Source organism: Periplaneta americana, chromosome 15 (assembly GCF_040183065.1).
Source record: "Periplaneta americana isolate PAMFEO1 chromosome 15, P.americana_PAMFEO1_priV1, whole genome shotgun sequence".
In the NCBI taxonomy this organism is placed as follows: domain Eukaryota; kingdom Metazoa; phylum Arthropoda; class Insecta; order Blattodea; family Blattidae; genus Periplaneta; species Periplaneta americana.
The window spans coordinates 102480873-102498932 of record NC_091131.1 but is presented as its reverse complement, the minus strand read 5'-3'; the positions used below and the strand labels follow the sequence as shown (position 1 = coordinate 102498932).

Below are 18060 nucleotides of genomic sequence, written 5' to 3'. Positions count from 1 at the left end.
CTATTAATGTGGTACCGTGTGATTAATTAGGATTTGACAGGCTTTTTTAACACAATTATCGCAATGTCTTCCCTCAGGGATGTTGACAGAGCAAACTGCCTCGAAATTCTTCGAAAAAAATTGGTATAGTCCCTCGAGCACCTATGAGCAAGCCGAATACCTCAACTTGAATTAAGGCATATTTCAGCTTGAAATAGTTGACTGTAGGCTCATAGATTGACTTCTCATGATGGACCTCGGCTGACTGATGACATCCTACTTCAGAACGTATCGTGGGGTCCACAGTGATGCCCTGTTTAGCGTACAATGCAATGTACGCTAAAATATCTACTGGTCTCGTTGACCCATTTTCAGCTAGACAGGAGATTTCTTCTTCTACTATCCAGCCCTTATTTCTTAATGCGGCAGCAATTTTGAATCTTATAAGATGATGTCTAGAGTTCCTCAAGAGCAATCCCTGTTCACAGAATCCCAAGACGTGTGCTAAAGTTTCAATCTCCGGGCAGCCATGCCTGCACCGGGTACCGTCAAGAGATCTGCCTAAATCTTCATTTCTCTACCTATACTAGTAATAAAACTGTAACTTCAATTTTTATGATATTTTTTGCTTTTGCAATAATAATCGGTGTAAACATACTGTATATAATTAGCTCTCATGAGACAAAAAAAATCGCATTTTTTAAATTTTCGTTTGTGTCTGTATGTTTGTTACCTTTTCAGGCGATATTGACCGAACCGATTTCTATTAACATTAGTATATAACGATGAAAGAGTAATGGAACGGAGAAAAATTCTCTCCGGCGCCGGGACTTGAACCCGGGTTTTCAGCTCTACGTGCTGATGCTTTATCCACTAAGCCACGCCGGATACAACCCCGACGTCGGATATATTAGTATATAAATTACGTTTGATCCCACTTAAAATTTAGGCCATATAACATTCAAAAGACTTTATTTATAACAGGGGTTGTAAGGGGGCCTGAAATTAATAAATCGAAATATCTCGCTTATTATTGATTTTTTAGAAAAATGTTAAATACAATAAATTTACTAAAGATTATTTTTTGGTCCTACATAATATATCTGTTATGGTACAATATTAGAGGAGAAAAATTCGCTCCGGCGCAGGGGATCGAACCCGGGTCCTTGGTTCTACGTACCAAGCACTCTCACCATTGAGCTACGGTGTACATAATAGGACAAACATAAGAAAAAAGGTTATACATACAAATCCTACAAAAGGTAGGCGAACCTAAATCTTCATATCTCTACCTATACTAGTAATAAAACTGTAACTTCAATTTTTATTATATTTTTTGCTTTTACAATAATAATCGGTGTAAACATAATGTATATAATTAGCTCTCATGAGACCTTTTATTAAGTCAACTGCCATTATACAAGGAGCGCACTCAGTTGAGTGACTTGGAGGCCAGGATTCCACAGTAATGTGTACAGAAATATGCTCTGTTGCTAGAAGAATTTACTAAAGATTAATCTTTAGTAAATGTCAACATACATGTCCAACTTGGAGTCAGGCCACTAAGGGAAAGACACTGGAGGAGGGGAGTTCGATCTGGTGCTGTGGATTGGACTTCGGCGTAGCTCAATGGTGAGAGCGCTTGGTACGTAGAACCGAGGACCCGGGTTCGATTTCCGGCGCCGGAGCGAATTTTTCTCCTCTAATATTAATATTAATTAAATACAAAAGTTTCTTTAAAAATGTTTCCAACAAGTATTGGTCTATGCAAAATTTTGATGGGACTGATATTTAACAAGATATGCGAGTTTCAAAATAATTATTTTTATATCAGTGCCGCCTCAAATAGACTAACAATGAAGTGAAAACTAATGACTTGCACAGAAAACGGAAGATGTTCAGTTAATACTATTATTGTATGGATGTCATTGCAATCTATGTGCATATAAATGTTTATCATTATTAATATGTAAAGAGAGAATGTGTGTTTGTATGAAGTAATCTCAGAAGATTTGGATAATTCTTTCACCAGTGGAAAGTGTAGCTCCTCTAGATGGACATAGTCTATATATCATTACGGTAACTCCAGAGTGAATCGAGGCCTGAGCACAAATGCGCAATATGGTAGAATTAAAACAGATCTTTACGCACAGAAAACCGTAATGTTTTATCTGTCTAATTTTTAAATTCAATTACTAATTTTATTAAGATCTTTTCTATAATACAATAATCTTCCTTCATCCAAAATGAATTTAATGATCTCATTGTTCTATCTGCTGCATTCTCTTCTTTATTTATTTATTTATTTATTTATTTATTTATTTATTTATTTATGTCTATAACAGGGCAAAGCCCCAATTACAATAGACAGTACATATTTGTTAAAAAAACACAGAATTGCATATAACATGAAAAAAGAGATAAAACAGAAACAAATGTAAGATACAAGTGTAATTACAAATTAAAAAAAAAAAAAAAAAAAAAAAAAAAAAAAAAAAAAAACAAATAGATACTACCTAAATAAAAGACACAGATATAGATATAAATGAAAAATACCAAATAAAAATAAATTAAAAAGAGTTAAGTATAGATATCATAGCCAAAAATGTAAAATGTAGCTATAATTGGCAAATTACAGAATAAATATAACACTATGTTAATAAATTCAGTATACAGTATTATATAGTAGGACTAATAGGCTTAATTTATTTATTTAAGAAATTCTGTCGATACACATCCAACCATAATCCGTCGGAACTACCCGATTATTTTATCTCCCCTTTCTTCACTCCACCTCACATCGTCTTAATTTTTTCTTTTTTATTACTTCTAAAATATTATTTTTGATCTTCATAATTTCTCTACAGAGAGGAATGGAGGCGAAGGATTGAGGAGGCCAGGGTTCAGTTTGGACTGTAGAAAAGGAAGAAGAAGAAGCAGAAGAAGAAGAATTTCTCTTACAGCACTACTTCCGATCTTCTCTCTTTTGGATTTCTTCGCCGACCTTCATAAATCCAGTTGTGCTGTGGGTATGTATATAATTTGGATTACTGTGTTCTAATGGTCCAAGTTTCTATATCTATACTAATAATAAATCTGTAGCCGAAATTTTTCTGGTAATTTTCGATTTTCCAAAAATAATTGGTTCTAACATATATAATTAACCACCCTGAAACCGAAAATCGTCTTTTTGAAATTTTTGTTTGTCTGTCTGTCTGTCTGTCTGTCTATTTGTTACCTTTTCACGCGATAATGGCTGAACCGATTTCGATTAACATTGGAATATGAATTAAGTTCGTTGTAACTTAGATTTTAGGCTACATGGCATTCAAAATACATTATTTAAAAGGGGGGTTATAAGGGGGTCTGAATTAAATAAATCGAAATATCTCGCTTATATTGATTTTTGTGAAAAAATGTTACATAACAAAAATTTCTTTAAAAATCATTTCCGATAAGTTTTATTCTTTGAAAAATTTTGATAGGACTGATATTTAATGAGATAAATGAGTTTTAAATTAAAATAACTGCCATCTAAGGCGGTGTAATGAAATAAATGAATTCGTCTATAAGGGGCCTTGGTCAACAACAATCGAAAGGTATGAATCATAGCCTACAGAGAATGTTTCTGTGTTTGTATGAAGTAATATCGGAAGCTAAATTAACCGATTTGTATAATTAATGATTATTTCACCATTGGAAAGTGTAGTTTCTCTATATGGACATAATGCTATAATGTTATTACAGTAACTTCGGACTGAATTGAGGACAGGTAAGATTAAAATAGCTTCTTATGCAAAAACAACTTGATAGGCTATTCTGTGTATTCGTTTCCTGTATTTCTTAAAATAATGTTTATCTCAGAGAATTAACGAACCACAAGAGTGTATTGATTTAGTATGCAATAATAATATGTTAGCTTAGCATTCCATTATTTTATAATCCAAATTTTAACTATGCTCAATTGAATCGTGTTAAAATACATATGCATTAAATGCAATGCAAAAAAATTGGGTAATGAGCCAAGCAGATTATGTTGCGCTGTTGTAAAATAAAATTTGTTCCTCCTGAGATTCAAAGCCCCCATAACAAATTAAAAACTTACTTATCGGTGTACATCCGTTATCAACATATTTTTATATAAATATATATAATATAATATAATATAATATAATATAATATAATATAATATAATATAATATAATATAATATAATAAATGTTCTTGCTCTGTAATACACAATTTAAGAAACCGCTTATTTACTATTATTATTATTATTATTATTATTATTATTATTATTATTATTATTAATATATTATTTTATGAGTTTTCTTTTATGAAAGAACTTTATTTGCTTATTATGATATTTCTGTAGTTTAATCGAATTTGTTCTTATTTTTATTACATATTACGAGAGGGTCTATTAATTCTTCTTATTATATTGCGGGAGAGTCTGTATTTTATGTGCCTTATAGAGCATTGTCTCAAATAACACGATTCCTCTGTGTTCTTAGTCTTCTATAAGAATTGGTTCTTGTTTTCATAGTTAAGAAACCTTTCCATCGTTCAGGTGTCTTTCTGGACATTGTTTTTCAATACAGACTTCACAATTCTGTTTATGGCTATCCGTGATATGTGATTATTCCATTCGTTTATCAGATTTATCATCCATTTCCCAATTTAACCTATCTTTATTGTTTTCAAATATCTCGGTTTCTTATTCATAAAATATAGATTGATAGAATAGCAGGTTTTCACGCCCGAAATCGGAATTTTATAAGATAGATTTTCTCGAGATAATCTCGCGTCACTCGCCATTATTTCAACAATTTCTCTCAAGATAGCCTAAATTAACACCGACCTGTTTTCATTAATTGATTTTATTAACTTTGTTAATAACTCATGTCACTAAAATTTTTTTTTCGATATTCATTATCAGAATAACGAGTTTAACAACTTTTTGTCTTTTCTACGGAAACATTTTCATTGACATTAACATTAATCATTTGTACCCAAGAAACTTGTATTGTAAATGATTTCCTATATTTTCGTATCATTTATCTTAATGTTTTTTTTCTTTCAAATTGTCACACAATTGTTTTTAATGATTATTCTTTATGAACTGATTAGTAGGCCGATCTATCGAACCCTTATTTAGGGCGGCTTTTGTTAATTTATTATTAACAAATTACTTCAAACTGCGCATGTACAATAACAAATGAGATTAGTTAATATCGATAATTATCAATATTCTATTATTAGAGTCGTGTGAAAATTTCTCTGTTTTATGAAACTGTGGGTATAAAAAATATAGTTAAATATCAGAAAAATGTTTTTATTCAGCTTTCAAAAGAATTTAAACTTAGCACCAAACATGTTCAAACAAAAATCTATAAAAGATATGTATTAGATGACAGATTTTACAGTACTTATATGTCTGAAGTTGCAGCCAATACATACGCCTCATACGAGAATTTTCTTAAGCTTCCTTAAATTTTGAGCCCATTGTTATTGTGTTAATAAACATTCAAAATAATGATGATAAATTCGTAATAAATTACGAAAGCTTGGTAGTTCAACCGTTAAAACTTTTTCCAAATAATATGCAATTGAAGACCTGAATTGAAAATCATCCCAAGTTCATCGAAGTAAAGTTTCCAGGAAAGCATAAAAACTATATAAGCTTGCCATGTAAGAATATTGAAATATATATTGATATGATTAAAAATATAGACTTAGAGTCGGACTTGGGATATTCTCTTTTACAGAATGGTAACCTATGCAATACACAACATGTCAGATAAAAAGTCAAATTCGGTAAATAGTGGACTTGGGATGTTTATAAATTCAGGATTTGAATTGTGACCATCTTCGTAGAATATTTCTTCATCATATTCGTACATTTCAGCATATATACAGGGTGTTTAAAAATACGGGACATAATTTCAGGTATGTATTTCCCACATGTAGACAATCAAAATAGTTCATTATAACATGTGTCCGGAAATGCTTCATTTCCGAGTTATGGCCTTCACAACATTTAAATTCACCGGAACGTTTTTCTTTTCGCAGGTCGTTGTCATTACAGAAGATGTTCAAAATGTCCACCTCCTGCTTGAATACAGACCTCACATCGATGTCTCATTGACCTGCGAACACGATCCCAAACTCCAGGAGTATTGCGTATGTCCTCAGAACATGCCACAATTCGATTCCGAAGGGATTCCAAATCAGGCACCGGAGACGAATAAACCAATGATTTTAAATGGCCCCACAAGTAGAAATCGAGAGGGTTCAGATCAGGTGAGCGTGGAGGCCAAGCAATTGGGCCACCTGTACCTATCCATCGATCAGGAAACCTTCGATCCAAGTACCGGCGAGCCATACGACTGAAGTGTGCAGGAGCGCCATCATGCAAGAAGTGAATGTGTTGACGATTGATCGATCAGTGGAGTGTCTTCTAAAACATGAGGTATGGTGTTTTCCAGGAAGTTTGTGTACGCCTGCCCCGTAAGTCTGTTTACAAGTACATGGGGTCCAACTAATCGATCACCAATGATACCGGCCCACATGTTGAGGGAGAACCGCACCTGGTGATGAGATGGAACAGTTGCACGTGGGTTTTCATACGCCCATACATGCTGATTGTGGAAATTTGTTATGCCATCTCGTGTGAACTGTGCTTCATCTGTAAATAATACTAAGGCAGAAAAGTTCGGATTTACACCACACTGCTGCAAGAACCACTGACAGAACCTAACTCGTGCAGGGTAATCTGCTGGTGACAGGGCCTGTACACGTTGCAAATGATAAGGATACAATTGATACTCTTTCAACAGTCTCCAGACAGTCGTATGAGGAACATTGACTTGCAACGCTACCCTTCGTGTGCTGATAGAAGGAGTCATGTTCACAGCCTCCAGAATCTCCTCCTGTACTTCTGGAGTTGTAGATCTTGGTCGTCCCCTTCCCAAACCAGGAGAGTTAAATTTTCCATACTCGCACAGACAGTAATGGAGACGTACAAATGTCTTCCGATCTGGACATTGTCGCTGTGGGTACCTCTCCTGGTACAAACGACGAGCCAGCGCAGCATTGCCGTCCGCCTTACCGTACATGAAGTGTATCTCTGCCAGCTCTTGATTTGAATGCATGTCGCACAGTCTAACGCCTACACAACGCTGAATGTAACCTTCGCCTCGGAATGAACTGTCAGAGTGCCCTCTTAATGTCACCTTTGACGGCAACAACCTGCGGAAAGAAAAACGTTCCGGTGAATTTCAATGTTGTGAAGGCCATAACTAGGAAATAAAGCATTTCCGGACACATGTTGTAATGAACTATTTTGATTGTCTACATGTGGGAAATACATACCTGAAATTATGCCCCGTATTTTTGAAACACTCTGTATATATGGAGTAACGACTAGCGCGTCTGACCGCGAAACCAGGTGGCCCGGGTTCGATTCCCGGTTGGGACAAGTTATCTGGTTGAGGTTTTTTCCGGGGTTTTCCCTCCACCCAATATGAGCAAATGCTGGGTAACTTTCGGTGCTGGACCCCGGACTCATTTCACCGGCATTGTCACCTTCATCTCATTCAGACGCTAAATAACCTAAGATGTTGAGAAAGCGTCCTAAAATAACCTATTAAAATAATATATATATATATATATATATATATATATATATATATATATATATATATTATAGCTTAATGTCCCATAATCGTGGAAATGGTAGTGTTTCGAAATGCATTAATATAGGTAGGCCTACTATACTAGTAAGCAATTGAAATCGTTCATGTATAACCTAACTTAACAAAGTAGGCCTTTTCGGATTTCATTATAGCACATACCTGTAGTCATTTTTCCCAATTGAGAACATTTTATTATTATTCTTTTGTATTTCTTTAATTTCTGGTGTTTCCAAAATTCTAGAAAAATGCATAAAAAACGTTTAATTTACTTCTTAGAAAAATATAATATATTGCACATGAATCAATTTGGCTTTCGTAATAATCTTAGTACTGATGATGCTATTTTAATATAACCAGAAGTATTATTTATTATTATTCACTGTTTTATTATCCTACAAAATTACTTGGCTGTCTATTGTTTACGACTGATTTACTTCGCATTAGTAAGTGCAAGCTATATTACAATAAATTAAAATTTATTTATTTATTTATTTGTTTATTTATTTATTTATTTATTTATTTATTTATTTATTTATTTATTTATTTATTTATTTATTTATTTATTTATTTATTTATTTATTTATTTATTCTGGTGTAGTTAAGGCCATCAAGCCTTCTCTTCCACAACACCAGGAATACAAACACAGTAATAGAAATAAACAGAAAAAATACACTATATACAAAGTAAAGCTACATAAGAAGTAAAGAGAGAGAGAAAAAAAAACACTATAAACAAAGTAAAGCCACACAAAAATATACACAGGTTGCAGTCACACAAACTTTAAATGATTAATTAATTGTATCCTAACTAATTAACTAACATAGACAAGAAACTTGCAATTTTAATCTAGATTAAAAAAGAAAAAAAAACACAAATCAATACTTCTAGCAATACCTAAAAACATTAACTAAGACAAAATTTTCCAATTTAATTTTGAATTGTGATAAAGTCTGGCAGTCCCTGACGTCATTAGGTAACGAATTCTAGAGGCGAGGTATTTCTACAGTATAGGAAGATGAGTATAGAGACGTTCTATGATGAGGGATAGAAAGAAGTGCTTGATGTCGGTTTCGAAGAGTTGTAAGAAACTGAAAGCGCGATAACAGATAATTCGGAGTAGAAGTATGCATGATTCTAAACAGAAGAGACAGTGAATGTATTGTTCTTCGTTCCTTCAGACGCACCTATGAAAGTAACTGGAGGGAAGGTGTTATATGTCAAATTTACGAGTATTGCAGATGAATTACTGTTCAGAGAGAAAATTTAAAGTTCCAATTATTGTGATATCTATGTTTTTCATCTTCTTTCTTTTTTTTTACTTTTTACTCTGTTATTTAATAAAATGTCTTAAAATTATGTGGAATGCCCCAGAGCACGAGTATGTAACTTCCCTTTCTGGGGGTGTGAGACAGATTATTGTATAAAAACAATATGTATCCTTGTTCTAGCAATGAAGTACTATTATTATTATTATTATTATTATTATTATTATTATTATTATTTCATTGTGCCTGTTTGTTTATGAGGCTAACAGTTTTACTGCTTTAGTCACCTGGTCTCACATATTAGAAAACCATAGCTCTAGGGATTACCTAGTGATAATTTCCTCAGAGGCTGTAAGTTAGGGAATGTGAGGAAGATTCCATGTCTGAGATGGCGTGCATCACCTGTATGTTTAGAGTACAAACTAATGAATATGTTTTTGAACTACTATTAAAACGTGAAGCATTTTATTTTCTTTAACAAAGAATATAGACTAACGCACGCTAGCATCTGAAGTTTCATATATCGAGTTTTACTTTACATTTTAAATGAAATTACCGTCCCTGTACTATTACAGGGTGTAAAGATTGGACGAAAGAGAAAAGAAAATGACTGACATAAGGTATGACTCGCAAAAACGAGATTTTCAAAAGCGGATAAGAGCTGCAATAAATCTGACAAAGTGAATCAGAATGGAATCAGAATATTAATATAATACAAAAGTAAGAATTTGGAAAACATTTTTTAGAATGAATGGATACTTCTGTATTAAAATATAGGTCTATGTTTTCTGACGTACCGGTAAGACAGCAGACACCGGAGAGAGATTGGAAGACTCAATGGGAAAAAAAATAGAATTTCAAGAAATGTAACAGGCAAGCACCTACAACCACGGTGTTAATAATAATAATAATAATAATAATAATAATAATAATAATAATAATAATAATAATAAATATTTTCTTGTTACATTTCTCGCAGAATTGTTTTACTGCATCAATTTGGTACTATTATTATTATTATTATTATTATTATTATTATTATTATTATTATTATTATTATTATTATTATTATTATTATTATTTTGAAATACTGAACGCGATAGAGATATTAAAAATCTTGTAGAAAAATGTATATTTATATGATCTTTAGTTTTGGGTTATTGTAAAAACATGGGATATCAAAGCTAAGGTCGTGAGTTCGAATCTCGCCTCGGACATAATGATAATAATAATAGTAATTCTTTATTTATACTGGCAGAGTTAAGGCCATAAGGCCTTCTCTTACTCTCTACCAGGTCACAAAGTATACAAGCAGTTAAAATTTAACAAAAAGTTAAAAACAGAATACTAACATATTACAAATAATAATAATAATAATAATAATAATAATAATAATAATAATAATAATAATAATAATAATAATAATAGCATAATAAAATCGACATTAAACAGCATGAAAATATCATAATAGAAAAAAGAAAGTAAAATACGTTGGAATATAGTAAAAGTAACTCATTTAATACAAATGGTTAATAAATGGAAAATGTAAGGAAGAATATAACAGAATAGAATGTAATAAAATAATAATAAAAAAGGAAAGAATTACGAAGATTAAATAAAATTCACAATAAAAAGGCTATGATAATAAATTCATCGGCTGATAAAGAGAACAAAAAGGGGAAAGGAAAGAAAGAAATATATAGCCTATGTTGCCAATGTAATGTTCCGTGTTGCCTTAGATAGAGGCATGGCATCGTGTGGAACTCATGTCCGAAAGTTTCTCCCACGTGTCTCCAGGTTCAAATTGCCATGGGTGCAAAATAAATAAATGTACAAAATTAATAAAAAAAATCTTTGTTAAACTAAATTACATAAGATGATGATGATGATGATGATGATGATGATGATGATGAAGAAGAAGAATAACAGCAAGTAAGGCGAGCATAATCATTAAAGATAAATTCAGGAATACACAATTTATAATTATTTATCTGCTTGTGACAACGAAAAGGACTAATGAAACAATGTTGTAGTTCTATATGTGAAAAGCCAAAGAATGTTGAGTCTAACTGCTACAGTCATACATATAGTAGGGCCTGCGTGCTTTGGAAACCACATCTAGAGGACATAAAAAATATGTAGCCCAGCTACGAGGGCAGAAAAAAAAATAATAATAATACCGACAAAAATAATTCTGTCAGTGTCAATTATTCTCTGCAATATACTTAACAGTAAATACTCGGTATATGTGTCTATTCTCATAGATTTTTGTTGCGTCCAGATTTGCTCGTGTAATTAAGAGGGTCGATTCCACGTGTTCACGCCTGCACAACAAAGTTTATTGAACCGGTGCGATTGTGATCCTGATAGCAGTGATCTGTGCGTGTGTTCTCTAGTTCGTGTGCTCGGCGGTGCGTGAGGGCGCTACAAGCTGCCCAGCTCGATCACAATTACCCCCTCGGATCTCAGCACATTCCTTTAGCCTATCTTAAAATTATTGTCTAGCTATTGTCTTAAGACAAGCTTATTATCGAGCTCTCAATTATTCACTTAAGCATAGGTCAAAGCAGCCGGAACTCACATCTTATCCCAGTGTAGTGAGAAGAGTTCGTTTCCTTCTTATTATACAAACATTAGGCCTTTTGACAGTACGCACTTGAAATGCCAACACAGGTAGGTAGTCACTGTCTTAAGTGAAGTGTGTCTCAATGGCACGGCCGCGTCTGTGGCTCAAGTGCTTGCTTGCTGATCTTCTATTCATGCGACCCGAGTTCAATTCATGATTAGTAGAGCCCGGATGTTTAGGCATTTATAACAGTTGAATAGGCAGGCAAAAAAGGCAATAAAAACGTAAAAAAGGCACACTAATCTATGAAAAAGGCACACTATATTTTAGCAATAAATTTAAATTATATCAACGTAAATCACATTTATTTACTTCATAGTTGACAGTGTTGACTTATAAAATACTTTTTTTTTTTTTTTTTTTTTCGTTATTAACTGTTTTTTCACAAACCTTACATAACAAAACTGTTCCATTGGTTGAAAACACATGGGCACCAAATTCACTAACGTAAGCATGAAGTTTACTTTTCAGTAGTTACTAAATGCAGGCATTCTAGCTAAGCCATCTTATACCTTCTATCAGCAGAAGCTCGTGCTCGGGCGCAATTCAGTTTAGTTGTACAAAATTGAAGAGTGTCCATTCATTACAATAACATTAATGTAGAGTAAAATACAGATAGAATGTAATAATATATACAAATATAAAAACTACTAAAATATATGAGTATTAGATTTCAATTTTAAACTCAATTAGCTTAAGAAAAGAGAAAACAATTAAATAATTAATCTAATTTGTTTCCCACATTTGTGTTTTTTCAGTGTAGGCCTACTTAATTCAGAGTAAGCTCTAATTAATGTATTATAATTATATTCTGAGTTCCAGAATTTCTGCTATGTTTTAATCCAGCAGTTGTGTGGCATTTGGGGATGTTTAAAAAGAAACTGTAGTTTTGTCTCGTACAGTATTCATGAGGGTTATATATATATATATATATATATATATATATATAATTTGAACTGATAATGGAAATTATGGGAAAAGGGCTGAACGGATTTTAATGAATGACCCGTCATTTTGAAATTTAGCATCCAAGGATTTTCAGAAAAATGGTAACTTTCAGTGAAACGTTAGTTTCCCTACATAATTTTCCAATTTTCCAAAATCCATCTTTCGTCAGTTTTGAGAACTAATTGCACTTCAGAATAAAACAAAACACACTCTACAATAAACAATAGGCTATTACACAAAGGCCATGACCTGCAGGATTGCTGACATATTTAGAGCTCAAATTAAATTGGTTATTAAATCTCCAAGAGTTACTAAAATAATTTACAGGTCTGATTCTGCACTGTGTAATTTTCTGAGTACAACTGTGTATTCGATATTAAAATCTACAAAACTTGAGGTGGTTTGATGACATTATTACCTTTAGAAATGCAATATTATTATAGTTCAAGTCATTATATGACTATTTTTCATTAATTATACATATTAATGCTATATTGATGATATGAAAGAGAAACGTTTTGGGGTTATATAAGTAGATGTTGAAAATATGTTAAATTAGATCTTCATTTCTATAATTTACTGAGTAGCGGCTATATAATATGTGTATATATAAATGCAGAACTTAAGATAATAATATTGTTATTAAAAATCACATATTTTTTATAGTTATTAATAAAGTGGGATTGGGTCTTTTTCATATACTTAATGGCGGTGTGGTGTAGATATTTATATGTCATTCTCTTCAGTATTGGCTCGAGAGAGCGCAAAAATTACAGTTAATAAGGAAAGACCAAAAGGTATTACTTACTGATAAAATAAGAGGCCTACAAAATTTTGTAGTCTCTCGATCATTTCAGCAGATTTCTTAGCAGGATACATTTCAAGGTAGTTCACGAAACATGCAGCAACTATACCAAGATGCCATGTCTATTGTTCGAAAGCATAGGAAACCTGACTTTTTATTTAACTTTCACCTACAATCCACAATGACCTGAAATAGCTATTGTTTTACGCCCACATGAAAAACCCACTGATCGTCTTAACATTGTTACTTGCGTTTTCGCGCTGAAACTGAAAAACTGAAGGTGGATAGGTTCAAGAAAAAATATTTGGCATAAAAAAACCATTCAGAGGGAGCGTGTTTCATTATTATGAAAGCAAACAACTTTCAAAATGTCTGGTATTCTTCATTGAAAATAAATCTAAAAAAAATTATTTGAACTCTAATGAATTTAGTTTGCAGCATTTGCTGCACAAGCCACTAGTTTAAATTTATGATGTAAGTAAATCAGCAGTGTTTATCGTCGTTGTTCCTGCAATAACTCCTATGTGCAAAATATAAAATTTTTCAGTAGAAAGAAAAAAACACATTTATTCATCCTGTGGCAGCCTACATAGGAGACTGTGTATTCTTATATTTACGAAAGAAAGAAATATAATTACATAGGCCTATAGGAGATTTTATTATTCGCTGTATCACTATTTAAGATATTTAATAGAGCAAAAATCTGAAAATCGATAAATATGTCACATAGGAGTTATCACAGGAACAACGACGTTATAAATTTGTTCTAGATTTGATACACCAAATTTCTGAAAAAAAAAAAAAAAATTAATTTTGTTTGGTTTATATAGAAAATTTTTGATAATCCTTTTTTGGAGCAAATTTAAAGTTTGGAGTGTCGTTAAAGGGTGGAGTGTCGAATTGCATATAGGCCTTAATGTTTTTTTTTTCACTCCCACATTTTACGTAATAAAATATTTATTTCTTCATTTTACATGATTTAATATCAGAACTGTTGGGAGGGTCTTCGAGTTTTAGTTTTCATATGTTTGTTACTATGCAACTTTTGAACGAAACATATTTCCACTTACTTCCCTATGGAAGTAATGTGACTTACTTCTCGTCGTGAATGGCAACAACATTATCACGGTAAAATTTTATTTCCCTAAAAACAGGCTAATAACAGCATACTTACGGCAGTGTGAGTGGTAAAATAAAATTATGTTAACGCTTCAGAATCTGAACATTCACGACTTAAGTAGGAAATAGTGTCAAAATTATACCAGTTTCTTCACATTCTGTTTCCCATTAACCTTACTCGCAGACGACGTGAGCAAGTTGTGGTGGTATCGGAATTATACTGTGTGGGATTCTATGCAGAGACTCTTGTAGTGAAGCTTTCGAAGAGACTGTTGTGTGCTTGGAACAAGCGAGGTCGATGACCTGCCTAAATCTTACGTTGAATTGCTGTCTGTAACTCCTGAGGGCTCGAAGAGAATTGGCCGGTCATCCTTGACTCCTAGGCGTACGGACACTCACTATTGTATTACACCCACGACGGAAGATCTTGTCATGCGTTCGGATTATTCAAATTCTTCCTCTTCCATAGTGATGCTTTTGTTTCTGAACTACAGCAGGCCTATCTCTTAACATGTATTTACTGTCTGGGATAGTGACTATTTTTAAACTGTTAGTCATCAGTGAATGTTTCAATGCTTCAACAAGCTTAAGAAAATATCATATCTTCTCCATTTTCAAAAGATGAATTTAATCTCAATTTCCAGATCAATGCGATTGCTTTCCATCAAACGCGTTATGAATGGTATCAGGACATAACACAGTACAACAACAGTTTATGAGTTAGACTCTATGAAGTAATCTTTCTTGTGCTGAGTTTTTTTATTCCTACCAAACCGCTTGTTCATCATGTATTGTGGAAATTTTCGGTAACTATTCTTGTTAAAGAGTTGCACTCGAAAAAATCTTATATGTGGTGTATTAGTATTTATTTAGTGTTAGTATTTATTTGTTTAACCCGGTAGAGTAAGACCATCAGGCCTTCTCTTCCCGTCTGCAGTCCGGATCATCTTACTTAATACCTCAAGGGTGAAACCTGCCCATTTTTCCCCTATTACTACATATGCTAGTGGATTATAGTGATATTCTAGGTGTCAGGTTGAATTTTCTTTCACCAGCTTCGTTTCTAATTTCGAGTACTGACAAATACTATAGCTGGCAGTTATTTTCTAACTGTTATGTTGGCAGCAATAATTTTGGTTTGCAATGGAAGGAATCTGATGAAATGGAAGTACCTAACTAAGCTTGTGAAATTTGAACGTAATTAATAATTAATAATATAAATATAAATACGGTACATGATTCAGTTGTGTTGCGTTATGATTCCAATTCAACACTAAGTTCGTGAAAGTCTGAAACAATCCGTCACTGATCTTCCTGTCCGTTACTACGGCACCAAAACATAACTGTCTCAGCCTGGAAAGGTGGAGTGGGGAGTTAAGGGATGGTCTGCATTGACTCAATCGAATTAATTGCGTCCAGGCCTGTTAAGCTCTTTTTATGTACAGTAGTGGCAAAAAAAAAAAAAACCGGACCGATTCTTGTAGCTGATTTCAGAGCCTTGGTCACTCCAGAGCACGATAGACTGGTAACTAAGACTTTCGTGGTTCGAATCCTGCCTGGGAAGGAAACTTTTTTTTTTTTTGTTCCTTATTCAAATTTATTCCCAATATTTTTCGATTGCTGGTAAAATTCATGTTCTGGGAATAATTACTTAATTAAGTAGTAAAATATCGCTGCAATAGAAAAGTATTGGGAATAAATTTGAATAAAGAACAAAAAAAAAGTTTCCTTCCGAGGCAGGATTCGAACCACGAAAGTCTTAGTTACCAGTCTATCGTGCTGTGGAATGAACAAGGCTCTGAAATCAGCTACAAGGATCGGTCCGGTTTTTTTGCCACTACTTTACAGTGACACATTATGTGAGTTCCATTATATGATTTCTGACAGTTTTCTATAGGCTATACTGTGGTCCAAATACTTCGACGGGAATGTGTAAATCTCTCTCTATTTTTTGCCGCTGCTGGCTGGCTTATTTCGAGGTCTGAACACGGAATGTATGTACTTTGGCTTACATTGACCCATTGTATATCCTATAGTTGCGATTATTGGTCTAGTGCGACAGGTGGTCTGGGTAATATTTGAGAATCCGATGTTGATAGGCGGGCCATCCTACCTCAGATCTGACAGAGCCAGGTCCCATTTCCAGAAGAGTACCTGATAAACCTCAGGGCCCCAATCCCTTAAATCCTATATCAACACCGAAGACAATTACTATTCCCCAACACTTCATCCTAGCCTATTTTTAACTATTGCAGGTGATAGATGGATTTCATGGGAGGTGAAGAGTGTTGGTGGAATGAAAATGAAAACGAGAGTACCCCGATAAAAAAAAATACTCTCTATAACGTCTTTGTGGACCACAAATTCCATTACCAGCAGGCTGGGGATCGAACCCGGACCACCTGGATGGAAGATCAACGCACTAGTGCTGAACTACAGATGCGGCTTCTTTTATCTTACATGGGGATATACAGCATATAACGGCGCCATTAGGCCTAATTGCTCCGTGAAGCGTTCGTTGCTGGAAGCCTGTGGAGTTGGTCTCGTGGGAAGATTAAGCAATACTGTAGTTCCCTATTGTTTTGTGCACCGGCTGTAAGGATGACTATGAATTAAAGAGACGTGACGAAATGGTGTCAGAAGAAGCGGGTGGACTCCGTGACAGCCTACCTTAACACCATCTTCGTTAGTCACATATTCCACTTGATCTCGCCGACATTTGAACTCGGGCCTTCGACATGGAAAGCTGACACTAACAGTTCGGCTAACGGTATGCCTCCTGACATCACACACACACACACGCACGCACGCACGCACGCACATACAAGGGGGGACCCAAAAATAACCGGAATGTTTTTTTTTTCTTTTGCATTTTTATTGAACTCTACATTCACAGTACTTTAGTCCCCTTCAAAGTATTGTCCATGTGCATTAATGTATTTGTCCCAACGCTTTTGCTGAAAACAGTGCTGGAACTCTCGAGGCAGGATACTGTTCAAAGCCGTTAGCGTGTTTTCTTTGACGTCATCCACATCACTGAATCGCTTTCCTTTCAGACATTTCTTCATCCGTGGAAACAAAAAAAAAAAAGTCCGATGGAGCCAGATCGGGTGAGTAGGGTGGCACAAGCACCATGTTGTTTGTCAAAAACTTCGGACCGTCAGAGCTGTGAGGGTTGGAGCATTGTCGTGGTGAAGCAATCAGTTCCCATTTCTCCACATTTCGGGCCGTTCTCGTCGCACACTCTTTCGTAATCTTTGTAACACATCCAAATATGTGTGTCGTGAAATCTGGAATTCAGCAAGGATCAGTTCTCGGACCTTTACTCTTCATGATCTATATTAATGACGTGACTAATATGATAAAACACTGCACATACCATATGTATGCTGACGACTTGCAAATTTATTTGCATTTCCACCCTGACGAGACTAGTGACGCAGTAAACAAAATAAACGAAGACTTGAATTCGAATTCACTGTGGGCACACAAATTTGGATTAAGGTTAAATCCAGAGAAATCGCAAGCAATCGTAATGGGACATAATCGTCTACGAAGCACTCTTGATAGTAGTACTATACCACATATAATATTGAATGGGATTATTGTTAAATACAGTGA

General features: G+C 34.0%; 1 long non-coding RNA gene across 1 annotated transcript in view; it reads left to right on the top strand.

Annotated features, from left to right (window-relative positions):
• Positions 1 to 18060, top strand: part of LOC138715654 (uncharacterized) — a 92672-nt gene that overhangs the window by 30966 nt on the left and 43646 nt on the right. The window contains exon 3 of the long non-coding RNA XR_011336531.1: positions 2847 to 3008. This is a non-coding gene — a long non-coding RNA (uncharacterized lncRNA). The remainder of the gene's footprint in view (positions 1 to 2846; positions 3009 to 18060) is intronic.